Here is a 12,210-nt window from a genome sequence, read left to right as displayed (position 1 = left end):
GTCGGTGGGAGGGGCATATAAATTGCTATGGAGCCATTTATAGCTAAGCCCAGAGCCCAGAGGCTTTCCTCTTCTTGGGTAAGTATGTGGTTTTGTACCTGAACTTTGGCTTGGGTACTCTTTAAAGGAGTCCTCAGGGCAAAATGAATAAAATAAGCGCTACTTACCGGGGGCTTCCTCCAGCCCCAAGCTCCCAGCATGTCCCTCGCCACAGCTCTACCCGCAGCCGTTCGCCGCAGCTCCGTCCCGGTCCCCGGTGATGACGTCAGGACGACCTCCAGGTCAGCCTGTACTGCGCCTGCACGAACGGCGCTGTCAATCACTGCCACGCAGTCCACTCGGCCCACGTGGCGGTGATTGACAGCGCCGCTCGTACAGGCGCAGTACAGGCCGACCTGGAGGCCGCCGTGACGTCATCGCCGGGGACCGGGACGGAGCCCCCGGTAAGTAGCACTTATTTTATTAAATTTTGCCCTGATGACTCCTTCAATCACTTCAGTGCCAGCGGTATCTGGCCCCTTAAAGAGGAACTGTAGTGATGATCTTAAAATTGTACATATTGTACATGTAGAGGTTAGCAGGGGACTGCCTTTATCACAAGGCAGAAGCAGTAACAGGAATGCATTTCTAATATGTGGTATGTTGTTTTTTTTTTGTTTTTTTTTTCAAAACAGCTTATCTGGCTTTGCCCCCCAGACTGACATCTTCTGAAATAAGTCTCACAGATGGACCCCGAGAGCTGCGCTATCTCAGCATAGCAGCGTTCAGATGTCGCCAATGTCTGCAGCCAATCGGTGACCTGACTTGTTTGTATTCCCCTCTCAAATCAGATTCAATATAAAAAAAGATGTGGATCTGTTTATTGTGTATTCTATGATACTCGCAAGGCAGGCAAGCAGTCAATTGCTTTGCTGGTGACAGGAAAAAATTTGATTTTCACATTCCTTTCAGAAAGCGGTGATACTGCCAGACTGTAATAAGGGGTAAGCCCCTCCCCCCGCCCCTCCTCGCTGGTGAGGCACTACAAGTGTCAGCATGCCGAGTGCCACATGTTACTTTTGTACTCTTTCACATGGTACTCTTAACGGAAACATCAGGTAATTTAAACAAAATTACATCTACTTACCTGGGGCTTCCTCCAGCCCCTGGAAGTCTACGTGTCCCTCGCCGCAGCTCCGCTCCAGGCCGCTCTCCCCGGGTCCCCTCCATAGCAGCCACCAGCCTGACAAAGTCGCGGCTTCCGTGCATGGCTGCTCAAGATCGTGTTGACGTAGCCGGGAGCGTTCGGGGCAGACGCAGAAATACTGCACTTGCGCACAAAGCTCTCGGTCACATGAACGTGTTTGCGCAGAAGGCGCTGACCTAGCTAAATTTGCCCCCCAGAAAGCGAATTTCTGTTCTTAATCATGCTGCGCTGTTGTAAAAACCAACGCAAAAAATGTCCTGACCTGGATGCACAGCCTGCCGCTGAGCCACCACCAGCCGGTGGCAGAGCTTGGGGAGCCGTGCGAGCCATCAGGACTTACTTCGGCAGACTTTTCTGCCGTCATAACAGTGGAGGTAAAGACACAGGTAAGGACGGCATCATGAAATAGCTGTAAATCCCAGATTCTCAATAGAGTCACACACCACAACCGCCTCTAAGCCCGCACCACCCAACACCACAACTGTGGCTGAGCCCCCTTCACTCTACACCACAACCGCCGCTGAGCCCACACCACCCATCACTACAACCATGGCTGAGACCACGCCACCCAACACTACAACTGCCACCAAGCCCCTTTCACCCAATACCACAACCGCTGCTGAACCCGCGCCACCCAACACCACAACCGCTGCCACCCAACACCACAACCGCTGCCACCCAACACCACAACCGCCGCTGAGCCCACACCACCCATCACCACAACCTTGGCTGAGCCCACACCACCCAACACTACAACCGCCGCTGAGCCCCCTTCACCCAACACCACAACCACTGCAGAGCCTGTGCTACCCAACACCACATCCGTGGGTGAGCCCGCCCCCCCCAACACCACAACCGCCACTGACCTGGCACCACCCATCACCACAACCATGGCTGAGCCCCCTTCACCCATCACCACAACCGCTGCTGAGCCCCCTTCACCCAACACCACAACTGTGGCGTAGCCCGCGCCACCCAACATCATAATGGTGGCTGAACCCGCACCACCCAACACGACAACCGTGGCTGAGCCCGCGCCACCCAACATCACAACCGTGGCTGAGCCCGCACCACCCAACATCACAACCGTGGCTGAGCCCGCGCCACCCAACATCACAACCGTGGCTGAGCCCGCGCCACCCAACATCACAACCGTGGCTGAGCTTGTGCCATCCAACACCACAACCGCCGCTGAGCCCACACCACCCAACACCACAACCTGCCGCTGAGCCCACACCACCCAACATCACAACTGTGGCTGAGCCCGCACCAAAACCTGTGCACACCACAACCGCCTCAGTCCACACTAAGCCAATGCCCACAAGTGCGCCGCCCACACTAAGCCAATGCCCATAACTGCTCCACCCACACTAAGCCGCCACCCGGGATCCATGCATACTTACAACCTTCGGTTAATATATAGGACTAGACCTATAAATAACGGGCGCTAGGACTCTCACAGCCACCCTCCCCCCTAGCTAAATTTGCCCCCCAGAAAGCGAATTTCTGTTCTTAATCATGCTGCGCTGTTGTAAAATCCAACGCAAAAAATGTCCTGACCTGGATGCACAGCCTGCCGCTGAGCCACCACCAGCCGGTGGCAGAGCTTGGGCAGCCGTGCGAGCCATCAGGACTTTCTTCGGCAGACTTTTCTGCTGTCGTAACAGTGGAGGTGAAGACACAGGTAAGGACGGCATCATGAAATTGCTGTAAAACCCTGATTCTCAATAGAATCGCACACCTGTCACAGTTGGCCACTTGGTGACCAAGGTGAAAAATTCTGGAAAAGAGAGTGGAACCTACAACAGCCAAACAAAGTTCTGTTAATATCAGAGGCCTCAAACCTGGTACAGTGGGTCATTGGTGACTGGGGATCAAATTCATAAAAGGGGGTGGAACAACAAACAGCCAATGAGATGTGTTGATTGATTTCAATGGGAAAATTAAAACTTCTTCCAGTCTCACATTATTGATGTCAAGGACCACAAAGTTCACAAACTTTGTCACGGAGTGACTGACTGTGTCTCACAGTTACAAGTGTGCAGAGCCAACAACAATCAATATTATAAATAGGGAAATTTAAACTGCAGCCATTTGTATACAGTTAATGGCAGGGTTCTTAAACGTCGCACAGTTGGTGACTGGGATTAATATTCAGTAAAGTGCATGGAGCCTACAACAGCCAATCAAAATTCACCTATTGATTTTCAAGGAGAATTATTTAAATTGTTGCCATTCTTACTCTGTTAATGGCAGAGGCCTGAAACCTGCTACAGTGGATCATTGGGTGACTGTGGTTTTAAATTCTTAAAAAGGGGGTGGGGCCACAACCAGCCAATCAGTTATTTGATTGATTTTAAAGGGAAAATGTCAATTATTTGCATTTTCACATTATTGATGCCAAGGACCCAAAAGTTCAAACGTGGTAATTGACTGTGTGTCAAGGTTAGAAAAAGTGACCGGACCCAACAACAACCAAATGCATGCCCGGGCAACACCGGGTCTTCAGCTAGTAATATATCTCTATCTATCTATATATCTATCTATCTATCTATCTATCTATCTATCTAAATTGTATTTGTGTGCCTGAAATGTTAATGGAAATTCTAAATGTTAATTGTCTTTCTCTGGAGGATGTGGCAACCAGCCCACCAGGAAGCCGATGACTGTGGACAGCTTTATTTTCCATGACTTTATTCGGGAGGGAGGGTTTGGCAAGGTGAGTGACTGGATAGGTTTCCCTATAAGCACATGGCTCTAGATATGGATCTCTATAGAGGCCCCATTGTCACAAGATGTACAGAGCCAATAACCTCTGACCAGTATTATGGATTTATGATGACCGCCCAGTTTTACCTAAACTATCGATAACTTCTTATACTTTGTCTCTTTCAGGTGTATCTCGCTTCCCATAAAGCCACTGATCAGCTAGCAGCTATAAAGATGGTGAAGAAGAGAGATTTCCTAGAGCAGGACTGGGACAGCATCCTGTTGGAGCGCCAGGTGCTGGAGATGGTCAGGAAGGGTCCTTATATCACCCGGACCTTCGCCACGTTCCAGGCAAAGGACTATCTCTTTTACGTGATGGAATACCTGAGCGGAGGAGACCTAATTGACTTTCTAAATGATCACGGAAAGCCATTTGATGTGACTGCAATGAGGTAAGACAAACAACGGTCTACTGCTGGGGGGATGGGAGGGGGCAGATGTACTACCATTAAAAAGAGCCTGAAATTCAATAAATGTATACATGTTCAGCTGATGACACTGTGGCCCCCCAAAAAGTTTTGTGGGTCTTTTTTCCCTCTTAGAACTGCTTCATAGATGCCCCATCAGAGACACTTCCAACATGCAGAACTCAAAAGGTCAATTCTGCCCATAGGCTAAGAAAATATGAACTCCTCCGATTTATCTGCAAAGTCCCCGACTCACTGCTGTGTGCCTGATGTCAGTGCAACTGCTAAGCTACGGATTCAATGCAACTGCTAGCTACTGATGTCAGTGCAACTGTGAGCCAGAATTCCTAGGAGTGTGTAAGGGGCTTAGAAGGGCCGGAAATGTATCTTACTAAACACACTATGCAAACCAGTCTGTACCTGATGTCAGTGCAACTGCTAGCTACTGATGTCAGTGCAACTGCTAGCTACTGATGTCAGTGCAACTGCTACCTACTGATGTCAGTGCAACTGCTAAGCTACGGATTCAATGCAACTGCTAGCTACTGATGTCAGTGCACCTGCTAGCTACTGATGTCAGTGCAACTATTAGCTACTGATGTCAGTGCAACTGCTAAGCTACTGATGTCAGTGCAACTGCTAGCTACTGATGTCAGTGCAACTGCTAGCTACTGATGTCAGTGCAACTGCTAAGCTACTGATGTCAGTGCAACTGCTAGCTACTGATGTCAGTGCACCTGATAGCTACTGATGTCAGTGCACTTGCTAGCTACTGATGTCAGTGCAAATGCTAGCTACTGATGTCAGTGCAAACGCTAGCTACTGATGTCAGTGCAACTGCTAGCTACTGATGTCAGTGCACCTGATAGCTACTGATGTCAGTGCACCTGCTAGCTACTGATGTCAGTGCACTTGCTAGCTACTGATGTCAGTGCACCTGCTAGCTACTGATGTCAGTGCAAATGCTAGCTACTGATGTCAGTGCAAACGCTAGCTACTGATGTCAGTGCAACTGCTAGCTACTGATGTCAGTGCACCTGATAGCTACTGATGTCAGTGCACCTGCTAGCTACTGATGTCAGTGCACTTGCTAGCTACTGATGTCAGTGCACCTGCTAAGCTACTGATGTCAGTGCAACTGCTAGCTACTGATGTCAGTGCACCTGCTAGCTACTGATGTCAGTGCAACTGCTAGCTACTGATGTCAGTGCAACTGCTAAGCTACTGATGTCAGTGCAACCGCTAGCTACTGATGTCAGTGCACCGCTAGCTACTGATGTCAGTGCATCTGCTAGCTACTGATGTCAGTGCAACTGCTAGCTACTGATGTCAGTGCACCGCTAGCTACTGATGTCAGTGCAACCGCTAGCTACTGATGTCAGTGCAACCGCTAGCTACTGATGTCAGTGCAACCGCTAGCTACTGATGTCAGTGCAACTGCTAAGCTACTGATGTCAGTGCAACCGCTAGCTACTGATGTCAGTGCACCTGCTAGCTACTGATGTCAGTGCAACTGCTAAGCTACTGATGTCAGTGCAACCGCTAGCTACTGATGTCAGTGCACCTGCTAGCTACTGATGTCAGTGCAACTGCTAGCTACTGATGTCAGTGCAACCGCTAGCTACTGATGTCAGTGCACTGCTAGCTACTGATGTCAGTGCAACTGCTAAGCTTCTGATGTCACTGCAACCGCTAGCTACTGATGTCAGTGCACCTGCTAGCTACTGATGTCAGTGCAACTGCTAGCTACTGATGTCAGTGCACCGCTAGCTACTGATGTCAGTGCAACTGCTAGCTACTGATGTCAGTGGAATCTGCTAGCTACTGGTAGTGAAAACCAACCTGTCATAGGGCTGTTTTTTCCACTCTACATGATTTTGCAGCAATTTAATTGCTATGTTGTGATGCAATTTTGACTTAACTGCAGTTGCATGCAACATCAATTTTAGCTATAAATTCTAATAGTGTGCAATAGTGTTATGCTAATATATCTCTCACTTTTTGTCTTTCAGCCGGTTTTCTGCAGGACCGCTGTGCGGTCTAAAGTTCATCCACTCCAAGGGAATCATACATCGAGACTTGAAGCTGGAGAACATCTTACTCGATGCAGCCGGCCATATAAGAATTGCCGATTTCGGCCTTGCCGCAACAGATGTCTTTGACGGCAACAGGGTGTTTGGACGTACAGGCACCTTGGGTTATATGGCCCCGGAGATTTTACTTGGACAGTCCTACAACCACGCAGTGGACTTCTTTTCCATGGGAGTCCTTCTCTACAGCTTGTGCTGCACCGCACATCCCTTCGAGGACATGAAGGCAAATAATGACCTTTGTGCAGCCACATGCAGCAAAACTCCTGTGTATCCGAGGAACCTTCATTCTATGCTGGAGGACTTCCTCAAGAAGGTGAGTAATCAGGGTTGTAGAGGGGAGGGGGAGAGGGCTTTATACACACAGACTGTGCAGGTATGCCCAAACACGCATCCAATTTTGATTGGTTAATGATTGAAGAGATGGGAGAGCTGACCTGCACAATCTGTTCATAGTATTTACAATATATTGGCCCTCATACTACATGGGAGCCATGGAATTTAAATACATAAATACAAAATAAATGTGTGTCCCAAGCTTAAAGTGAACCTGTAAGATTAAAAAAAGAGAATTAATTAGGCAGTGCTGCCCCCGACTGAAGGGAGTTCTCGTCAGTGGAATGCCGAGTGCCGGGTGAGTAACCTCTCATTTACACTCTCATCAGGACTCTGCATAGGGAAGGAGGGAGAGAGGCACTAGAGGAGGGGAGTGAGCCACCTTTATATCATCGGGCACCTGTAGGCACAAGCCTACAGTGCCTTATGGAAAATCTGTCCCTGAATAATCCATTCAACATGCAAACCATTTGAATGAGGCAGCTATTGTTTATGTGGTGGTAATGCTTTGCTTTTATGTTTTTTTCTTCAGCTGCTGTGTAAAAGCCAGATAAAACGAGAGAAGTTGGTCATCGAGGTGCTGCAAGAAGACCCGCTATTCTTCCCCATATTCTGGGAGGATGTAGAAGCCGGAGTAGCTCCTCCTCCTTTCCGTGTGGTGCCACCACTGCAGAAGACGCCACTCTACCAGAAGAAGCTTCGGGAAATTAGGGCACAGGATCTGATGCATTCAGAAGCACAGAATCCGTGTATCCCAGCCAAGCAGCAAAGGATCTTCCAATCCTTCAGCTTTAGAAGTGACCAATGGTAGATCTGAAGGAAATGTCACAGCAGGTTGTGTCTCCTCGCCTGGACAGCAACATCACCTTCAGATCAATGGCTCTGTAAATATGTATATCAATACAAATACAAAAATAAATATGGGTTGTCATTATTTTATTTTGATATTGTGTCAAATTGCATACGTACTGCAGAGGGTGGCCATTAGATGGGGTCAATAAGCTCTAAGGAAAATGTCATGCCTTAGCAATCAAATGGCTTTTCAGCCAACAGATAGCAGAAAAACACAATAAAAAAATTGACATAGGTTTGACATAACCTTTCCAAGTTACTTTTTAGTACTTTAACCCTTCGTGGCATTTAGAAGGTGGATCTGCAGCTCTGCCGCTCTACTAACGGAGCAGATAAAAATGGCGCAGGCCGAGCGCCAATAAAAATGGCAGCGCTGTAGGCAGCAATAGTAAAAGGCTGGCGCCCGCTATTCACAGGGCACCGTCATTTAACTTCCATGCTGCTAATTGTGGCGTTTATTATTGCTGTCTATGGGGGCAGGGGGGTTAGGGTTAGGCAGAGGAATGGAGTGATTACAGCCAAATTTAGGCACCTACAGAGGCTCGATAAAGCCCCATTTTGAGAAACTTCTAGCAAAGACTAGCGGTTTCATACATATAGCAGCTGGGGCTACTGGTGGGCTTTGGGCAATTATAAGGAAAAGCAGTGACATTTCTATCCGGAGGCAATTGGATACAATAGCAGTTATAGGATTGAATTTCTTCCTGGATCTATAGCCCTCATATTGACGTGCTGGAAAGGGAATCAGATGTGGACCTGGGTTTGTTGGCGGAGAAACGAGGTGGAAATATATTTAGAGTGACATTGGACAACGATCTCATGGGAGTAAAACGGGACGAGTCTCACAGCCTCCTGCTGACAAATCTAAACACTTCTCTACAAAACAAACAAGAAACCGCTCGATGGGGGGTCAGGTCAAATAAGACGCTAACCCTCATCGTCTGGTAAAACGATTTTATTACAAGAATACCAATACGCTTAGCTGCTGTTTTTTAAACCAATCTATTACTAAAATCACACTTTGTATGGATCTCCAGGGTATATCAGCAGCAAAAAATCCCATTATTATTTCTCACTATCAAAGGAAACCGGTGGTGACAGAGATAAGAAGGTTGCCTGGCTCATGACTTCCTGCCTGCAATATTCTGAATTACTGATCAATAACAGGTATTGCGATCCACCACCGATCCAATGCTGGGTTCCTCGGAAACAGGGATGTCGAACGCCTGTCTTCAAAGGCCGACTCCGAGGTCCTCACACATTTTTGGCACAACTCAAATTAATTGATGGGACTGAATCAGGAAAGCCATATTTCATCAAGTAGAACACATTTCTCCATTTCTCAGTCCATCTTAATGACTGGCATGGCTATAGCCCATTCTAATCACTGGCATGGTTATGGCCCATCATAATCACTGGCATGGCTATGACCCATCCTATTCAGTGGCATGTCTATGGCCCATCGTAATCACTGGCATGGCTGTGGCCCATCGTAATTATTGGCATGGCTATGGCCCAACCCTACTCACTGGCATGGTTATTTCCCATCCTAATCACTGGCATGGCTATGGCCCATCCTAATCACTGGCATGGCTGTGGCCCACCCTAATCACTGGCATGGCTATGGGCTCATCCTAATCACTGGCATGGCTATGGCTCATCCTAATCACTGGCATGGCTATGGGCCCGTCCTAATCACTGGCATGGCTATGGGCCCATCCTAATCACTGGCATGGCTATGGCCCTTGAGGTCTGAAGTTCCACACCTGTGCTTTGGAATGTCACAGCTGCGCTCCTGTCCATGAACAAATGCGGCCGCACTGTGCAGCCTCATGTCTGCTCAGTAGCATAGAGCAGAGAGGCGTAAGCAGCCGCGCGTACCTCACAACAAGCCCTTGTCGAAGAGGTAATTGGGTTCCCAACGCTAGATCACTGAAGGCTAAGGGGGCAGGGAAAGCCTCTGGATTATCAAGAGACTTCTCTCTAAGTATCCAAATCGGGTACTTTATCCCCTACAGGTACACTGAAATAAAAACAGGAGATCAAAAGTGTTCTTGCTAATTTATGTCAAATAAATAAAGAGATGGAGTCTGAAGAAGGTCTATTAGCTGAAAGCTTACTCTTGGTCTTCTAAAGTTTGCCAATAAATGGTATCATCCTTACTCAAAACTTCTTGCATTTACTGATAGATAATGCGGTACAGTGCTCTACTCGGGGCAGGCCTACCATGAAGCCACCTGAACCATGTGAGTCAGGTGGCAAAATTTAGGGGGAAGCTTTGGCACATGACCAATCAGGTGCGTGTGCTAGCACAAGACAGGCCAATCACAGCCACCCGCTGCTCCTTTTGCTAACTGGTGCTGATGGTCCCACAGTTGGGACCATGCCACGGTCATTGGGCCAATCACTGCACTCGATCAGCATCAGTGATCATGGTTTATATCATATGGGGGGGGGGGGAATCCAATAGGTCCAACACTCAGCAATTTCAGTTATTTATTCATAACCTGACAAGTCAGATGTCTATTCAACCGACCAACAAACGTTTTGGGGCAACAGGGGTCCCCTTTGTCAAGGTATTCGACAGAAAGATACGATCATTCTGTCGGATACCTTGACAAAAGGGACTGACTGTGGCCCCAAAACTTTTGTTGGTCAATTGAATGGACATCTGGCTTGTCATGTTAGGAATAAATAACTGAAATTGCTGAGTGTGTGGACCTTTTGGATTTTTTGCTTTGAACACTTTCGGTCCAGCACCTGGACTACCATATGGTGTGAGACTCTCATACAGAGGCGTAGCTATGGGTGGGCAAGGGGGAACATATTTCCCCAGGCGCAGCACGGTGAGGGCACTTGGCACGGTTGCGTGCATCCCCACATTTGTGAGAGGTGGCTTGCTGGCCACCTGAACTGGCGCTTCTCTCCCTCTGCTAGGGAGTGAGTAAATGTTAATAACTCCAGAAGACTCACCGGCTCAGACGTTCTGGCGATGACCTCATCTTTCCTCTGTTACCGAGGAGAGGACGCTGGGTACACTGCAGAGAGCAGATGATGGCATTGCTGGAACGTTGGAGCCAGTGAGTCTTTTGCTGTTGCATCTGGCATTTGTAGGGAGCACACTGGCTATCTGAATGGGGAAAGAGGCCACATTTGGCTAAACAACATTTGTACATTTGGCTCCACCCATGAGCACAGCCACATTTGGAAGCGTAGTCACTTCAATATATATATATATATATATATATATATATATATATATATATATATATATATAATTTTTTTTGGGGGGGGGGGGGGGGCTAAAACTGTCAGTCCCCAGATGCTGAAAACCCTAGCTACGCCTCTGCTCTTATACTATGTATCAGGAATCAGGAATTCTTTATTTCGCCAAGCATGACTGGGTCATGCCAGGAATTGGGTTTGGCACAGTACATATAGCTCAAGAGAGACAACGGTAGGTAGCATAGAACAGCAGAACAGAGTTAACACTACACTTATACGCAGAGGAAAGCAATTACATTCACATTATATTGCACTTGACATTTGTGTTACATGCTAGAGCAGCATCTAACACCCATTACCGTACTCATGGAATGGCCTATCATCACTTTTTTGTCTGTTTTTTGTGCTGATGGGAGTATGTGGAGGGAATTTAGGAGACTGACGGCCGCGGGAAAGAAAGAGTTACTGTGTCTGGCCGTCCTTGTGGAGATGGCCCGAAGTCTCCGTCCTAGTGGGAGCTGACAGAAGTAGCGGTTGCCCGGGTGAGCAGGATCGTTAGCGATTTTCAGCGCCCTTGATCTCAACCTTCTCTTGTGTAGGAGGTCAAGTGAGGGGAGAGGTCTTCCAATGACCCTCTCCGCTGCCCGGATATATAATTATAATTTTTTTATTTATATAGCGCCAACATATTTCGCAGCGCTTTACAAAGCTCAATAATACGACAAGGGGAACATAGATACAACTAACAAATGTATAGCAGAGTTCCAAGCAGCACAGATATTGTTACAAAAACAGTAAACATTAGGAGGATGACCCTGCCCTTGCGAGCTTACACTCTAATGGGTTGTGGGGGACACACTAGATTAGGGGGTGGAGGATGGATGAGGCAGTGACCCTTTGCCTCTGATTACATTGTGACAGATAAGGGCTATAGAATGTTATAAGCTTGTCTGAAAAGGTGTGTTTTAAGAGTGCGTATGAAGATGTCCAGGTTTGGAGCATGAAGTACAGGCTGTGGAAGAGAGTTCCAGATAAGGGGTGATGCTCGTGTAAAGTCCTGGATGCGAGCATATATATGACATTGGAGCATCCTGTAAAGGTTGCTTCAGGTAACAGAAAGTCTAGAACCGGCCCTGACTCTACTGATTCATTAAAGAGAATCTGTATTGTTAAAATCACACAAAAGTAAACATACCAGTGCGTTAGGGGACATCTCCTATTACCCTCTGTCACAATTTCGCCGCTCCCCGCCGCATTAAAAGTGGTTAAAAACAGTTTTAAAAAGTTTGTTTATAAACAAACAAAATGGCCACCAAAACAGGAAGTAGGTTGATGTACTGTATGT

At 47.6% G+C, this 12,210-nt stretch overlaps 1 protein-coding gene across 9 annotated transcripts in view; it reads right to left on the bottom strand.

Moving 5' to 3' along the window:
• Positions 1-12,210, bottom strand: part of FAT3 (FAT atypical cadherin 3) — an 863,405-nt gene that overhangs the window by 340,626 nt on the left and 510,569 nt on the right. The window lies entirely within an intron of this gene.

Source organism: Hyperolius riggenbachi, chromosome 2, assembly GCF_040937935.1.
Source record: "Hyperolius riggenbachi isolate aHypRig1 chromosome 2, aHypRig1.pri, whole genome shotgun sequence".
NCBI lineage: Eukaryota > Metazoa > Chordata > Amphibia > Anura > Hyperoliidae > Hyperolius > Hyperolius riggenbachi.
The sequence above is the reverse complement of the archived record's forward strand: the minus strand, read 5'-3'. Positions and strand labels throughout refer to the sequence as shown.